Consider the following 18,355-nt stretch of genomic DNA (forward strand, 5'->3'; position numbering starts at 1 on the left):
ACATACACATACACATTTTCACATACATGTTTAAAGAAAGGAGTCTTGGAGATGTCAGTCTTCTTCTGGGGAAAACAAAAAATGTTCAACAATATTGTTATTTGAGGACTAACATTTGCTAAAGCAGGCTAATGTTAGAGTAGGCATTTCTCCTCTAAAGTATAAAGTCTTGAGTATATTACATTAATTTTCACAAGCCAGGGATTATCACAAGCCTAACAACTAAGAAAAACCCAGGATCAGAGGAATTCTCAGCCCAGTTCTACAAGAAGTTGAAAAAAGAATGAACACCAATTCTTCTAAAATTATTTTATGAAATAGAAAATAGAAAAGACCTTCTAACCTCATTCTATGAAACTGATATCAACCTGATGAAAAAACCAGACAAAGACACATCAAGGAAAGAACATTTCAGACCAGTATTCCTGATGAACAGAGATGTCATAATTCTCAATAAAATTATGGCAAACAGCATACAAAATCATATTAAAAAGATAGTACAACATGATCAGTGGGCTTTGTCCCAGAGATGCAGGGTTGGTTCAATACATAGAAATCAATAAACATATTTTTTAATTAAATAGATGTAAAGACAAGAATAAAAAAAAAATCTCAATAAATGCAGAAAAAAACATTTGACTAAATACATAATCAAAACACTAGAAAACTATGTATAATAGAAATATGTCTTAATACTATAAAAGCTATCTATGGTAAACATATGGACAATATTCTCCTCCTCCTCCTCCTCCTCCTCCTCCTCCTCCTCCTCCTCCTCTTCCTCCTCCTCCTCCTCTTCCTCCTCCTCCTCTTCCTTCTTCTTCTTTTTGGAGTAAGGAGACTTTACTGAAAACAGAAAACAGGGAACAAAGGTTTACAAACAGGAATGTGGACTCCTAGCAAAACAAAAACAAAGAACAAAAAAGGCAGGGAGGAGGGGTGTTGGAAGGACAAAAGTGGGTAGTGAGAGCAAGGAAAAGGCTTAATATTTTTTTTCTTTTTCCCATTTCTTTAAAAAAAAAAAACACAAGGAAACACACAGGGACACACAACCATTTGTTCACGAATAGAAACATAAATGGGGCAGAATCTAACACTCTGTTCTTCTATTTCCCAAAAGCAAAACAGAAAAAGAAAAGGCAGCCTGGAGGCTGTGCCCCATAGAGACCCCTTCCGCAGTGGTGTGTAGGAAGGGGCAACCTGTGGGTTTGTGCAACACCTGGCAGCAGCGCAGGAAAAAGAGGGGGGGGGTGGAGGTCATGGACTCCACCCCCCTAAAGGAGCAGGGGGTCCAGCTTGTCAAGCCCAGGGCACCCATGGGGATCCCTGAGGACCAGGCCCTCTCTGAGTCCTGGGCACCCTCGGGGAGGTGGTCGCCAGGGTTGCACCCTCCCAAGTCCAGGGCGCTCACGCCATCTCCCTCCCCTTGTGAGCCCGCCCCTCAAGGAGGGGGGCCGCGCATGCACCCAGTGCTTGGGCTCTGTACAAGGGCACCTGGTGCTGGGGCAGCGGCTGGCAGCCACTGTTGACATGGCTGAGGACGTTCTGCTTGAGCTGTGCCACCTGCTCAGTCAGCAGGCTCCTGGTGGACGCCAGGTCGTGTTCTGGCTCTTGACCTCTTCACTTTCTCCTCCAGGGAGAGATGCTCCAGTTTGCCCTTGGGGCACTTGGAGGCTGCAATGCGGTTGAGCAGCCGATTGCGCTCAGCCTGGATGTGTTACTATGTGTCCATGTCGATGAGCGATATCCGCAGGCTCTCGCTGAAGCTTGGCAAGTCGGGCACCTTCTGTGGCTCATCCTTGAGCACAGCTAGGCATGGCAGCCCCAGTGCGTGGGGGGCGGGTGGAGGGCGGCAGTGACGGGGAGAAGGGAACGGAATTGGAGGTGAAGGGGACATTTGCAGCACCCCCGGCCCCACCCCTGTAGCTGCTCAGGTTCCTGAAGACTGATGTCAGCTGGGGGGTGAGGGTGTGGCGCCCGATGCATGACAGTGTCCTCCTGCGGAGGCTGCAGCAGCAGCAGCAGCAGTGGGGCTGCACACTCGCCAAGCTGGTGCTGCTTTTCCAAATCCTCCAGGGCCGTGACAAAGTCCTCGGTGAACTCCTGCTTCTCGTTGGCCAACACCTTGGGGTAGAGGAACTGTGTGCTCCTCGGTGTAGTGGTAACCAGCCCATTGGTCTGGATGATGAGGCACTCAGCTCAGGAGAGGGGAGCTTGAGCAGCCTCAGGTAGGGCTGGAGAGCAGGCTGTCAGGGGGCACCTGTTGTGTGTGCAGTGTGCAGATAGGGGGGCCAGAGTTGGCTCTGCTGGCACCTGTTCCCTCAGGCTCAGCTTCAGGGCATCATTCTTCACCACGCTGCCTGCCGCCCATCTTGGCGCCTCAGGGACAAGTGGGCCAGGGACACAAAGTTGCTGCCACTGCCACTGACGCTATTGCCCAGGCTTCTCAGTGCCTCATCACCATAGAAAAGTGTTTCCACCCTCTGCTGCACCGAAGGCTTGCTCCGCTGGGGGAGGGTGGCCAGGGCCTTTGTCCTGGGGTCTCCCACCCCCTCCCCTGCCCAGTCAGTCCTGGGCCCACCTGCCGCAGTCCGGCTGGCTGCAGCAAAATACCCGGGGGGGGGGGGGGGTGGTGACGAATAACTTGTGTACCTTGATACAGCAGGAGTGGGAGCCATTTATTGCAGGACAGGAGCAGTATTTATACATTCCACACAGCTTATCTAATTAGCATAAACTAGAGACATCAGTCAACCAATAAGGAATCTCCACACTTAATGGCTAGCTTTTGTTACTTCTCAAACCACTCCCTCTGGCATTTTTCCAGGCACCATCTAGACTTGTTTATGAACTCTAACATTCCCCTGGCAAAATGCCAGGTGTTATTTTGACTTGTTTACAGACTCTAACACCCACCCTGCCAGTGGGCTCTGTGCCTGGCCCTTATGTGGGGGCTCCTCAGAAACATTATTATTAAGGGAGAAAAAATTAAAGAATTCCCTCTAAAATTGAAAAAAAGCAAAAAGATGCCTTTTTTTGCCATTTTATTCAACATCATCCTTGAACCTCTATCCAAAACAATTAGAAGAAAGAATTAAAGATAATGAATAGAAAAATAGGAAATCAAACTATCACTATTTGCTAATGGCATGCTTCTATATTTAGAAAATCCAAAAAATTTCACCTGAAACTTTCTTGACTAATAAATTTAGTAAAATAGTATAACATGAAATAAACACTCAGAAACCAAACGAATTTTTATAATGAAGTGTTCGAGTCTGTAAACAAGTCAGGATGGCACCTGGCATTTTGCCAGAGAAATGCTAGAGTCTGTAAACAAGTCTGGATGGCGCCTGGCAAAATGCCAGAGGAAGTGGTTTGTGAAGTAGCAAAAGCAAGCCATTAAGTGTGGAGATTCCTTATTGGTTGACTGCTGTATCTAGTTTATGCTAATAAGACAAGCTGTGTGGAATGTATAAATACCGCTCCTGTCCTACAGTAAACAGCTCCCATTCCTGCTGTATCAATGTACACAAGTTGTTCGTCACACCCCCCGCCTGGTTTGCTGCAGCCGGACTGCGGCAATGAAGCAATGAATCCAATGTAAAAACAAATTAGGTAAACCACCCTATTAACAATGGCCTCAAAAAGAAAAAGAAAGAATAAAATAAAATACTTGGGAATCAAACTAAAAAAGAGGTAAAATACCTCTACAATGAATACCACAGAACACTAAAGATAGAAAATGAAGTTCTGAGAAAATGTAAAGATGTTACATACTCTTGGATAGGCAGAATGATCATAGTCAAAATGGTGATACTAACAAAATAGTTATAGAGATTCAATGCAATTCCTTTTAATCTCCCAATGACATTCTTCATAAAACTATAAAAAGCAATCATGAAATTCATTTGAAAAAATAGGAGAGCCACAATAGCCAAAGCAATTCTCAACAAAAGGAGTGAATCAGTAGGCATCACGATACTAGACCTTAAACTCTACTACAGAGACATAGTAAAAAAAGAAAAAAAAAAGTACCAAAAGACATATAGACCAATCCATACTAGACAAAGGTGAAAAAAACATAAATTGGAGAAAAGAAAGCCTCTTCAACAGTTGGTGCTGGGAAAACTGGAAATCCATATGTAGAAAGATGAAATTAAACTTCTATATCTCACTGTGCTCAAAAATCAACTCAAAGTAGATAAAAGATTTAGACATGAGAATGGAGACCCTAACAAAAAAAAAATGTCCACATCCTCATCCTGTTAGCTTAGGACCTGACTTCTTGAACAAGACTCCTAAAATACAAACAGTAAAATTAGGAATCAATAAATGGGATGGATTCAAACTAAGAAGCTTATTCTCTGCAAAGGAATCAATCTATAACATGAAGAGAGAGCCTACAGAATGGGAGAATAAATCCTTAGCACAAACACATCAAATAGAGCAGAAATCTCCAAGATATATAAAGAACTCAACAAACTTATTGCCAAAAAAAAAGAGACATAACCCATCAACAAATGGATGAAGGAACTGAAAAGACACTTCACAAAAGAAGAAATACAATTGATCAACAAACACATTAAAAAGACCATCATCTTTAGCAATTAGAAAAATGCAAATAAAAGCTATTTCAATATTTTATTTCACTGCAGTCATAATGGCAATTATCAAGAATACAAGCAATAATATTGTTCATGAGAATGTGGGAGGCAAAGGTACACTCATACATTGCTTGTGCCATATCAATGTATTCACAATAGCTAAGCTACGGAACCAACCTAGGTATCCTTCAACATATAAATGAATAAATAAAATGTTATATATAATATAAATAATATAACATTTATATATAAGATATATATATATATATATATATACACACACACACACACAAACAAACATACAGCCACACACAGATAGATTAGCCTGTGTGGCTGTATGTTTGTGTGTTTGTGTGTGTGTTGTGTGTGTGTGTGTGTGTGTGTGTGTATGGAATATTACTCAACCCTAGAAATAATAAAATTATGCCACTTGCTGGCATATATAACTTGAGAATACCATGCTAAGCTAAATAAACCAATAACAAAATTTCAAAGGCTTAATATTTTATCTGATGTGCAGATGCTAATTCACAATGGAAGGCACTAGGGAAGAATAAATACACTTTGATTTATAGAGAGGTTAGTAAGGGAGGGAAAGAGGTATGCGGTTTTGAAGGATCATGAAATGGATCAGATATTATTACCCTGCATGCTTATGCAATTACATGACTGGTGTAATTCTGCATCATGTACAAAAAGAAAAAATGTGAAGTTATACTCCATTTATGTATGCTGTGTCAATGCATTATACTGTTATGTATAGCTAATTTTAACAAATGCCAAAAAGATAGAATCAAATAAATTACAAAATACAATAATTAAAACACTGTTTTACTGAAATAGAAAGCAACATATAGACCAATGCACAGAAAAGAGAACAAGGATAAGCCCAGACATTCACTGCACAATCATCTTTGAGAATGGGGCCAATAATACAGAATGAATAAAGGATAGTTAGTCTCTTTAACAGATGGTGCTGAGGACACTCAATATCTGCACAGGGAAGAAAGAAAACAAAAATTTATCTTACATCATATCAAACATCAACTCAAAGAGGAGAAAATGTAAAGTGAGAGGTGAACCTGTATAATTCCTGGAAGACAGTACTGGGGTCCCATTTACCAATCTCTTCCCATCCTACTAAGGTGACAAATATGATCACTACACAGTGTTATATGTATTAAAATATCATGCCATACAACACAAGCAGATGAAGTTGCTATTTTTAATCTAAAATAGAAAAAAAGAAAGAAGAGCATAAGTTTGTGAGCAAAACATACAAAGAAAACACAGAAGAAACACTTTACAAGATAGCTCTAGGTAATGGTCCTTTTGCTATGACAATAAAAGGACAGGGAAGAGAACCATGAACAGAGAAGTATAATTCCATTAAACCAAAAGCTTCTACACAGCACAGTAAAGCATGAACAGCGAAGAGATTCAACTGTTGGAATGAGAGAAATGACTGACACATCACCTGAGAAGAGTATAAAATCTGAAACACAAAATATCCCTATGAGAAACCATTAAGTGAGCTGGGTACAGTGGGACATACCTTGAATATCAGTGATTTGAGAAGCTGACGTGGGAGGACCACAAGTTAAAAACCAGCCTCATCACGTTAGCCAGGCCCTAAGCAACTGAGTGAGACCCAGACTCTAAATTAAAATAAATAAATAAATAAATAAATAAAACTCTGGGGAAGTGACTCAGTAATTAAGTGCTGTGGGTTCAATCTCTAGTTGCAATATATAAACAGAGAGTAGCATGCTGTTTGCAAAGAAATGTGGTTAGGGTAAAATGTGGTGCTGCTCTTCAATGGATATAAAATTTTAATTGCATAAGGTAAACAACTTCTAGATATTTGCAGCATAATTCTGTAGTTACACTTTACAATAGTATAATGTTCACTTACATGTTTTCAGAGTACATATATCCTACTTAGTGTTCTTACTATTGTGCAAGGGAGGAAGGGAGGATACAAGGGACTGAGGGAGGGAAAGATGATGAAGAGAGTGTTGAAGCCAGAAGGCAGGGAAAGGAGGACTAGCCCCATGATGCTCTTCCTACACAGTCAGGATTCCTGCTCAAAGTGGACCTGTTCTTGATTGAATATTCACTGTTGCTATCATAATTTTTATTGATTTTATCTTACTACTTATTTTTCAAAAGTAAATTCCAAGAAGGCAATGGACCACAGGTATAAACACAGCACATAAATGTAACCTGCAGGTATAGTGCTTTTGGACACTTCATAAACATTGAGTTTTCATTCCCATTATCACAAATTCCAGTGGGCCACGGAAATATGGGAGCTAAGAGAGAGTTGGGTACAAAGTGACCATGTCCTATCCACAAGTATAAAAAAAAAAGGGAGCATGATGAAACCCAGGTAGGACACACATTAATGTCGAACCAGAATTAGATTCAAATATAGAAAGAAGACAGCTTTGTCACTCAAGGTATTTCACTGTGTTAACCCAACTTTCCAGCTGAGGATGTGAAGGGATAGGGAAAGCAGGGTAATCCACAGTCACTTTTCTCCCAGCTCTTTCAAACTCATTAACAAACCAGCTGGAGAAATTGTTCACAGTTATCAGGGTGTAATAAATGCAATTGCACTGGTTCTGTGTAACATATTCACTGCTTTGGTATTAATGAACACAACATGGATGTGTAAGCTCTCCAATGTGACTTTCTCATAAATTTGCATTTAGAATTGATATGGCATACAAAAAGATGAATGTTAGAAGTCTTGCTAATAATTTAAAATTCTGTAGTAAGAAGGACAATTAAAAGACAAATTGTACAATGACATGTGAAGAGATCACAGAAGAAAGAAATAGATTTCTGTGGCATGATGTCAATGGTAGAGGTCACCTGCTTTTAGACAGGGAGTCTAAGTTTTCATTTTGCATTGGTCCTGACAAATTACACAAGTTGCCCTAAAAATACCAGTAAAAATGTGTATATTTCCCTGGAGAAAGTGGTGATTCTAGCATCATGAAAGATAAATTTTAAAAAAAAAATGAGCCTTAACATATGAAGGAGGAAGAGAATGAAGAGTAGGAGGAGAGTCTCTCAAGGTTTCCCACATGTGAATTCCTGATAAATGACATAAGAACTAAAGTAAAAATCCTGAAAGATTGAAAGCTGGAAAATATGAGCAATAAAATAAAAAACTTTAATATTAAATTATAAGTGAAAGCAACAAATAAATGTATATTTACTGAGAAATATTGACTACATTGATAAAAATGATGGGAAAAAAATCTTTCATATACAAGAGTTCAAAACAATACAGGAGAATAGCATCCCATCCTGCATGTGGAGCTTAGTATCTTTGTCATTTTATGGGTGGGCAGATTCAGTGACTTGATTGCAACAAATAGTGAAAGAATAAGGAAAATATTACAGTCCCAAAGGATGAACTCGGCACAAACTACCTTGACAGTGGATGGACTGTAGCACTTCAAATATTTCAGTGACCATCAGATAACCTCATCATGCTGTGACAACAAGGCACTTCAAATCAAAGAAATCATACGATTTCTTCCAAAATTATTTAATCCATTATCTTTATAGGTGACTAACAATGACCATTTTCACAAGCAGGAAACAAACCATAAGGATACTCTCTTCCTCAGTGTTGAGTGCCTACCTTTCAGTGATCAAGTAGAATAATTAGTTTTAATTTGTTTTTAATTAACAAATATTTACTGCACATGTTAATGGAGTTGAGCATAATATTTCCAAATGCATGGTACACAGTGATCATATCTAATTATCTATCTTCTACTTTCATTGATTGCCCTGCCCCAGCACCCTTTGTACTCTCCAGAAATTACTATTGGGCTTCCATATTACTTCTAAAAAATCAACTCTAAGGTGTAGGTGATAAACATGGTAATAGAAAAAAGATTTCTGCAGTCACAAACAAACATTTGCAGGAATGAACTCTCCCCACATCTCTGAGAACATAAATGTTAACACCCGGTTGAGTCTCCCTTTATCTCATTGTAAACAACCAGAAAAATGACCTCCAGCTATTGCCTTCACTATGCTGACCTTATTTTTTCCATAAATCTTCAATTTGGCTTCAATTCCCACCACCTGAGGACAGAGGTTCCACTGAGATTATCAGAAACCCCTATGGCACCAAAACTCAAGGTCCCTCCTTTGTCACCCTGTGGCTCACTTTTTAGTGTTTTTTAGAACAAGAGGTTCTGCCTTTCTTTTTAAAATCACCTCTTCCAGAAATTCATGTCATTACATTTTCCTGGTTTTCTATCTCCTTAACTGAATGCCCACACTCTGTCTTCTTCATATTATTTCCTTCTCCGTGGCTAAATACAGGTGTGTTCCCAGCTCAGAGAAATGCTCCTTGTACTTATATATCTTCACCCAAACCTGAGTCATGCTCAGTCTCATTGCAGTATTTTTCACATTCCCCTGCCTTCCAAATATTCATTTTCTTCCCAGTTCTCTCCTCTCACCTTATGTGGATATCAAGGAGAAATCACAAACATCAACACAAAAGCCTTCTTCAAGACTAACACACTTTTTCCTGCCTCATGTGGTTTTTCTGCTCCATACAGGAATGCTTTTGCCAAAAAGCTCTGAATATTCACTTAGGCCTACAGATGCCCAATGAACAACTACAAGTGAGATAACACTTGGCATCTCTGAGATATATTTATTCTATTTAATGGCTTTTAATAATCATAGCATAGAAAATAGAAAGAAATACCTGCAATATTAGTAAGGACTCCTGAAACATTCCAGGCACAACAGGTGTAGAAAGAGGCCATGATTGAATTGAAATCCTTATCCCACTTCTGAATAAATTTTGAAAAAAATATATGTGTGTGTGTGTGTGTGTGATATCACACACACACACACACACACACACACACACACACACACACACATATACACTGGGTAGTTAGTGTAATACTCCCTTTCATAGCTGGATGATTAATTTCATACATACAATTAATGAAGATTTGTACAAAAAAAAATAAAAAGCTGCTTGTAAAGCAAGTACTGAAGAGTTTTCTAAAGTATTTCTTAACCAAGCCAGCCAATAAGTAGGCAGATACTCTGGTGGAAGATAGAAAAATGTCAAAAGTACAGTTCTGATACCATCTAGTGTCTAATTAGGACTTAGCACTTCTAACAATGGGAAAGTACCCACATTACGCAGAGCAGTAAGTACAAGTAGGGATGAGACAGGAATTCTTGAAACCTAAAAGAGGGGTGAGGAGATGCAACTGGAGAAGCAAGCAAGGAAGGGATCTTTAAGGAGACCTTTATCTCACAGGTAGGAAAGGATTGGGGCAGCTAAATGATATGGAGAAGGGTGTGTTTTAGAATAATTGAGAAGGTAAAACATTGCCATGGATGGTAACATTAGATCAGATGCCTAAAGGGGGTCAGTACTTCATGTCTCTTTAGTGCCTGAATTCTTGGGTCAGTCCAGGGGAATGGTAGCCCCCACAAAAACGAGAGCAGAGATTCCTTGCTGTTTTGTTCATGTCTGTGTCCTCTCTGCCTAGGACAGAGCCTGGTACTATAGTTTTTTTTTTTTTTTTTTTTTTTTTTTTTTTCAAGGAGTTATGTTTCCATATATAAAATTAATGAAGGCTGTGGTTTTGCCTAGAGGTAGAGTGCATGAGGCATTGGGTTCAAGCCTCACCATAACATAAAAATAAAATAAATGTATTGTGTCTACCTACAACTAAAAAATGAATGTTTTAAAAAAATACTAAATGATAATACTGTCAAAATATATCCCCTGCCCCATCCATTGCAAATTGCCTTTTAGAGAATCATGAAGCTGGAACTTGGCCTTACACCAACCTGAGAGTCAGATGTCACTTTGTGTCCCACTTTACAGACTTAGGGAGTGTCCCAAAGTAGCACCTGGAAAGAGCCAAGGCCTCTTCCCTCATCAATGCTTTTTTTATTGCCCAGGTGCTATGAAACCCCTGCCTGTGAGTGAGTGAGTGAAGGGGACTGTGCGATCCAGATCAGACTCCAGCAAGTGACGGCTGCATCACAGGCTCACCCTCTCTGGACTTCAGGGTCTCAATATGTAAACAGCAGGCACCAAGAGAAGTCTCTGTGAACACACAGGAAAAAAAAAATTATTGTTCCCCAAAAACAAAGTGTCTCAGGCGATATCCCAAGGACCCCTTCAAGAAACCCCATGGGACCCAACCAACCTGAAAATATAGAAAGTGCACAGCATCCAATGAGTGGGAGGAAGAAAGAAAGGCTGTGCCATGGCATCTTCAGCCTCCCTCCATTGCCTCAGTGGGTAAGAGGGGAAACTGAGGCCCCCAATGGAGCAGACATTGAGGTCACATTACTATCTCAGAGGCCAAAGACCCTGCTTCCCCTCTGGGTCCACAGTGAATCCTGACAGAATTACCAGATGGATGCCTCTCCTGACTCCATTTGCCTCCTGTGGATGCACACACCATGCCCTCTGCTCCTGCATTACTGTGCCTCCTGGTTCCTAGGCTGTGCTCACCTAAGGGGTCCTGGGTAGGGTGCTGCCTCCCACGTTCTCCCCCTGTCTTCTCCCCGCCCACTGTTCTTACAAGTTGGGCTCCATTCACTCAGGCTGACTCTGCCTCACCAGCTCTGCCCACAAGGTCCTCTCCACTTTTTTCATAGGCGCCACCCAGCATCTGGCCTCTTACCTCCATTGTTTTGAGAGCCACGCCCACTCCACCAATTTGATCCTCTGCATTCTGTCCACATGACTCATCCTCCGATGACATATTTAACACTCTGGGATTGCAGGTTTTTCCCTCTAGCCCTGGAACCTTTGCAGTCTGGCTTGGCCCAATTCCACCAGCATCCACTAGCATACAAAATGGCTCTGCTCTTCTTCATTAGCCATGGTTTTCCATCAAGTTCACTCCTACACCAGCCTCACTGTCACCTGGCCTCTCCACTGCTCCTTGAAAACTCCATCTGAAATGAATGAAAGAGATATTGCTGAGATATCCATGGTTGTGACACCACTGAGTCTAAGGGACAATTACCTTTGGGCTCTGGTCACATTTGAACCCCACATCTTCAATGGTTCACCTTGAACCACTCTGCTAACCACAGAGTATCTCCATTTACAGAATTCCAACTGATGATAATACTTTTTTGCATAAATGTGAGCATGTTTTCAGCACTGTCTTTGTATTATGGATGCAGAAGAGGCACTGTACAGCAACTAGCAATGTCCCTGCCCTATTTGTGAAAGAGCCCAGCCAGATTTAAAAAGCATGTTTTCAAAGGACATGCCCTTCTGATTTTTTTTAAGCTCTGTGGCCTTCAGCACCTTCTCTCCCCCTTTCAGCACAGGATGGGCACAGCTATTTGGCAAACAAGAGTCATCTGTGATCTCTTCTCCAGCCAGCCTGGGGCATCTCAGAATGAGGAAGCATAGGTATCTGGTCATGGCCATCTTTCTCAAGGTTCAGTCTCAGAAGAGAAAGCCTCTTTATAATGACTTCTGTATAACTATGGTTTATTCTGACAACCTGACACAATGCTGTAGAGACAGGGAAGCAGTTGGGGACTTGGGCTTCAAGCTGCAGAAACTGAACTAGGTGATTTATTTTTTAAAAAAAATGACACTGGGGAGGTCAAGGAATCTGATAGCAAAGTTTTTTTTTTTTTTTTTTTTTTTTTTTTTTTTTTTTTTTTTTAAGAGAGAGTGGGAGAGGGAGAGAGAGAGAGAGAGAGAGAGAATTTTTTTAATATTTATTTTTTAGTTCTCGGCGGACACAACATCTTTGTTTGTATGTGGTGCTGAGGATTGAACCCGGGCCGCACGCATGCCAGGCGAGCGCGCTACCGCTTGAGCCACATCCCCAGCCCTGATAGCAAAGTTTAATAAAACCAGGAGCTGGGTTTTGCCAGGTGATTTCAGTGGCCAAAACCCATTTATAGTTCTCACTGAACCCCATTGCTATATGAGCACACTGAAAGCCTTCCTGCTGTTGCTTAGTTGCTGCAAAACAACAAAGAGAAGGGGTCCAGTAGGCTGGGTATAGGTATTGGCTGGGAGTACAAATTCTTCACATTCAACTAGGTATTAAAGGATAAATTGAAGTATGCTAAAGAGCAAAGGAAAGGACATTCTAGGTAAGAACACCATTTGTGATCTCACAAAGAAATTTGTGTCCTCTCAGAATCACACAACCACACTATGCCAGGGGCTTTTCTCATCATGTCATTCAATATCTCCAAACCTTTCAAAAATAGTGCCATACTTTGGGAAACTTATTTCATTGTTCCACAAAAATGCTAAAGGCTTCTATAAAGAATTCAAAATATACAGCAGAATCCTGCAAAACTGGGCAAGGGGTGGAAATCTTGCCAAAACCCAGTGCCCCAAACACCAGAATTAACATAAGGCAGTATCATTTCCCAGGACTTTTTAGTCACATAGATTGGAGGGTGAATAAAAAAACAAGGATGGGTAGAAAGAAAGAAAATAATTTGATTAAAATGAGGTTAAATGTGGGCTGGGTTTGTGGCTCAGTGGGAGAGTGCTTGCCTCGTGCACACGAGGTGCTGGGTTATATCAATACCACATAAAAACAAAAAAAAAAATAAAATAATGGTTAAAATTATAAAAAGTTATTAAATATGAAAAAACAGCATTTTCACTTGAATTTATGGAAAGAAAAAAACAAAATCAGTAAAAGAGAAGTAGCTGCTAACATGACATATTTATTTTGTGATAAAAATGCTTGTTTGATATAAGAATACCCCAATATTGTGATTAACAATGTGTCTCAAAAGCTAAAAAAATACCATTAAAAAATCTGAGGATGAGGCTCAGTGGTTATGTTCCCCTAGTTTCAAACACTTGTACAAAAAAAAAAAAAAGAAAAGAAATAAAAAAGAAAAAAATGTGGTTCCTTTTCCTTATGTTACATATTACAATTTTAGCATTCATTTTTACCTGTTGTGGAGGCTGTGAAACATCAGTCTCTCACACATACGTTTTGCCCACATCTGACATTTTGCTCTCAGCCTATTGTTTTATGTCAAGGTCTATACTTTACCTGCCACCTCACTTTAATTGGAAATCTTTTAAAATCCTAGGTTTCTCTGGAGGCAGGGTTCATCTTCAGTCCTTGGACCCAGGCTTCTTCCTTCTGTGTTCATTTAGATTCAAGTCTTTTTTGGAGACGACCCACTTCAAAATTGGGAACAGTATGGCTTGCTTAAAATCACTTTCCCAATGTCCCATCAGTGCAGGAATTGAGATTGGGACCAGCGTTAGTCTGTTGTGGAACAGTTCTCAGGAGAGCCATGGGAGTCCTGGGATTTTGGACTTGAGTGTTGGCAACAAGAGGAAATATACTCACTCTCTGTGAACATTCTGGGACAGATGAGGGATCCTGGAGATGATTCAGGACTAACTCTGTCCCAAGGGCTCAGATTAGGTACTGTAGAGGTTTTGTGTTGTACTTCCACTCCATCCCCAGAGACCTGAAAAAGAATTGGTGACAAAGATGGCTGGTTCTTTTGACCTGCATTGTTCCTGAACCTGAGGACAATGAACAGAAAGTAGAACAAGGAGAAAAATCAATGCATCTGTCTTTCCACTGCTAGAAAAATGTACCCATCAAATACTGAAAAAGATTTCCTTTTACTTGAAAATCAAAAAGCCCAGTGGTTGGCAGTCTGGGCTGCTATGGCTATCCAGCTATGCCATCATGCCTCAGAACCCTTTCTGTTTTTCATTCTGCAGTCCATTCAATACAGCAATCAGGGGAAAGGGAAGAAGGAAAAAAACAAAGATCTAAGAGGCCCAGTGGCTTCCACTGATATCTCATTGGCCAGCACAGAATCATAGAGACCCCTACCTGCAAATAATATTGGGGAATACAGTTTGTTTTTCATTTTTAGTTTGAGTTTGGTTCTGTTTTTTGGTTGTGGGAACTGAATCTAGGATTTCTTAAGCACTGAACAACCATCCCCAACCCTTTTTATAGTTTATAGACAGTGTCTATCTAAGATTTTTAGGGCCTTACTACATTGCTGAAGCTGACATTAGACTTTTGAGCCTCCTGCCTCAGCCTCTATAGTCACTGGGATTATAGGCATGTGCCACCAGGCCTGCCTGGCTTTTTTTTTTTTACATGCTGGAGTTGGATCCTGTGGGAGGCCATTCTTACATGTGATTTGAGTTACCTCCCTGGCTGGGTGAGAGGGGCTTAAACACAGCCTGTGTTAAAAAGCCTTCCCCACCCTTTCCCAGGTCCGAGGGCTTGTCCATGCAGAGGTGTGCCTGGCCACTGACCTGAAGACCCAATTGCCAGCCCTGACCTTGAGATGCTGACCCCCTTATCCTCATTGGCTGGTATTTTCCCTTGAATTTTTTTGTTGCCCAATAAAAGCTCACTCCCTGGCATGCTCTCCCTCTCTCGCTAGTCTCTTCTGTAAACCTCAACAACAGATTAGGTGGCTGGAGGCGGGAGCTAGGAGAAGCCATCTCAGAGCTGCATTAAAGGTATGAGAGTCTGTCTCTTTAATTTAAAACTCTCTAGCAATTTCTTATGCACTGAATCTTCTTTCATGAAGCTCACGCCGGTCGTGTGGCAGAGGAACCCAGAGCCAGGCACATGGGAAACACTCGTTTTACTACTGAACTGTACTTTCAGCCCTAAACCTGTCATTTTGAAGTATTAGAAACCCATTTTATAAAATATAACGTCCCAGTGGAATGAATTAGGGATACCTGCACCTGAACCTTAACAAACAGTTGTGCTTGGGTGGCTAAGTGTAGGCCCAGTGCATAGTCAAACAGTGGGGTGAAAGGATGGGCATCAAGTGAGGAATGGGTCCTCATGGGCTGTTAAAGGAAAACTGCTGGATAGGTGGCCAGGCTGAGATATTGTTCTTTCACATGTGTCAGGGTGGGCATCCCAGGTGGAGAAGGGGTACAGGGTGAGTGCATTTGGGTGATTACCCACTGAGATACACCTCCAGTTTTTTTTAAATATTTTTTTCTTTGTTGATAGATTTTTATTTTGTATATGTGGTTCTGAGAATCAAACCCAGTGCCTCGCACATGCCATGCAATTCAATTGTATTACCACTGAACCACAGGCCCACTCATCCCCAGCACTTTTTATTTATTTATTTTATTTGGCCCTTCTGAGATTGAACTCTTGGATACTCCACCACTGAGCAACATCACCAGCCTCATTTTGTATTTTATTTAGAGTCTCACTAATTTTCTTAGTTCATCACCATTGTTGAGGCTGACTATGAACTCATAATCCTTCTGCCTCAGCCTTCTGAGCCACTGGGATTACAGGTGTGTGCCACTGAGTCTGGGTCCTCTTTTCTTTCTTTTTTTTTATTATTTTGATACAGGATTAAATTGTTTCTCAGGACCTCACCAAGTTAATGAGGCTGGCTTTGTACTCTCAATACTCCTGCCTCAGCCTCCACATTCACTGGAATGACAGGCCTGTGTTACTGAGCCAACTCTAATACAAATTTTAAAGTTATTTATTCCATGGAAATATAGATCTATTTAAATTCACAATACAAAAACTTACATATAATATATACACTTATTATAAATAAATTTATAAGAATTAGCATATGACATTTTTATAAAAATAAATGTCACAAAACTTACTCTCATTGACCAAATGTGACCCATAAAATCTTGAAAACATATGGATATTTGATTTATATATTTTTATTCTTTTTCCAAATTTATTATTAGAGACAAGTTCAAAACACTGAATGAGTGAATGCAGAGAATTATGCCAATTTCCCAAATTATTTATTGAGGATAATATTTTATTTTTCCTAGTAATGACATTTATTTTCCCACAAATACTGCATGTGGCATTCATGTGTTGAAGCTGAAAATTTGATTACACAGAAACTGAAAACAGAAATGCTAACCAGATTTATGATAAGAATGAGAAAGAGACTGATTTTGTGTAAGAAGTGTCAAAAAAAGTTAAGACCAGAAAGTAAGTCTTAGATTTTAAAGCACAATAAGGTGATTATGTTCTATAATAACTTCTTAAACAAAACAAAATAGCAAGAAATTTGCAGGTTTTAAACAAAGAATAATTTTAATGAGATGAAAATTACCCTGATCTGATAATTACACACTATATACACATGTTGAGTTACAATACTGGGTCTCATATCCAAGTACAAATAGTAGATTCCAGTTAAAAATTAAAATAAACAGAAATCAACACTTTGATGTTTTAACCAAATATCTACATTACCTCAGATTTTAAAATGGTATCCTATGTTCATAAAAGTTTCACTATTTTGGTTTCTCTTATTGTTATGTCTTTTATATCTAAAAGGTCTAAAGAGTCATGGAACAATTTAGCCTCATCCACATGGTTTTCTGATAACTGCTATTTTTTTTTCAAACCTTGTTTACACTTTATTTTATTATTTTATTTTTTATGTGGTGTTGAGGATTGAACACAGTTTCTCACATGTGCTAGGCAAACACTATACCACTGAGCCACAATCTTAGCCCTGATGACTGGTGTTTTTAAATATGTGGCTTGAAACAATTTAAAACACATACCTACTATTTCAGACACTTAAAACACAACATGCCTTTTATAGAAAATATTCCATCAGATTAACATCAAATTTTCTGTATCAATTTTATGTATGGTTTCTTTACTGAAGAAACACATTCTGCTTCCTTCAAGCAGATGAATATTGGGATTTTATGGAAGTTTATCTTTTACGCTTGGGTCAAATTCTTGATCTTTAATTAAAAACCTTACAATGGAATGACTTTGAGTCTATCTAAACTGTGACTTGAATTACCACCTTTATTCCAGATGACTGAGGAGAAGACAATAATAAAATATTTCTACTGATATTCAATAGCTGGAATTTGGTCACTTAAGATATTTTTTCTGGTCATGATAATAACATATATGCAAGGTGGATAGCTACATTGGGGATTCAAAGACAGGCCTAAAATACTGCCAACGAGCTTTCTACACATATTGCTAGAATATTTTAACTTTATGAAAACAATTTGAAGCAAAAACATATGTAGCCATTATTAAAATAAAAGATTTAAATCTATTAAATCACATATATCAGGAACTGCATAATTAAAACAATGGCCAGCATTTCTACTGAGTACTTTTTATTTCAGAAACACATCCATATGTGTTCTTCTTTCATACACAATACCTCTAGAATATATGTAATAAGACTCTGTATATGTCATACAAGATGATCAGATTTAGCATCAAGGTAACACTTTAACTCAATAAAAAATTATAAATACAAATAAAAATATCACCTTAGAGGGCATGCTTCTCTGTGTCATCTTAGATGATATATTAAAGGCATTACGTCAGGTAGTAAATGGTCAAAAGACAGCACTAAAAAAATACATTGGTGTGCACTCCTACTACATTGAGATTCATTTTTTCAGATGGTTGCAATTCTTTACTTTTGTGCAATCCTTCCATTTCAATTCACTGAAAATTGTAGAGTTTTCAATATGTTCCTACTGCTTAATCAAGAAGAGAAAAATGAAATCAAAGTAACATACTACCCCAGAAAACCTCAACATGAGATTATATCAAGAACTATTTTGATAATATATGGTAATTCTGAATCTATAAGAAAGCTGTGTATAGTGGGAACACAGTTGCCATTATATAATTCAGACATAATTTGGTAATAATATTGGA

At 39.4% G+C, this 18,355-nt stretch overlaps 1 pseudogene; it reads right to left on the reverse strand.

Moving 5' to 3' along the window:
• Positions 1–667: 667 nt before the first annotated feature.
• Positions 668–11,398, reverse strand: LOC114081935 (transcription factor JunD-like; annotated as a pseudogene).
• Between the last annotated feature and the right edge of the window lie 6,957 nt (positions 11,399–18,355).

This window comes from Marmota flaviventris, chromosome 12 (genome assembly GCF_047511675.1).
Source record: "Marmota flaviventris isolate mMarFla1 chromosome 12, mMarFla1.hap1, whole genome shotgun sequence".
Taxonomy (NCBI): Eukaryota; Metazoa; Chordata; class Mammalia; order Rodentia; family Sciuridae; genus Marmota; species Marmota flaviventris.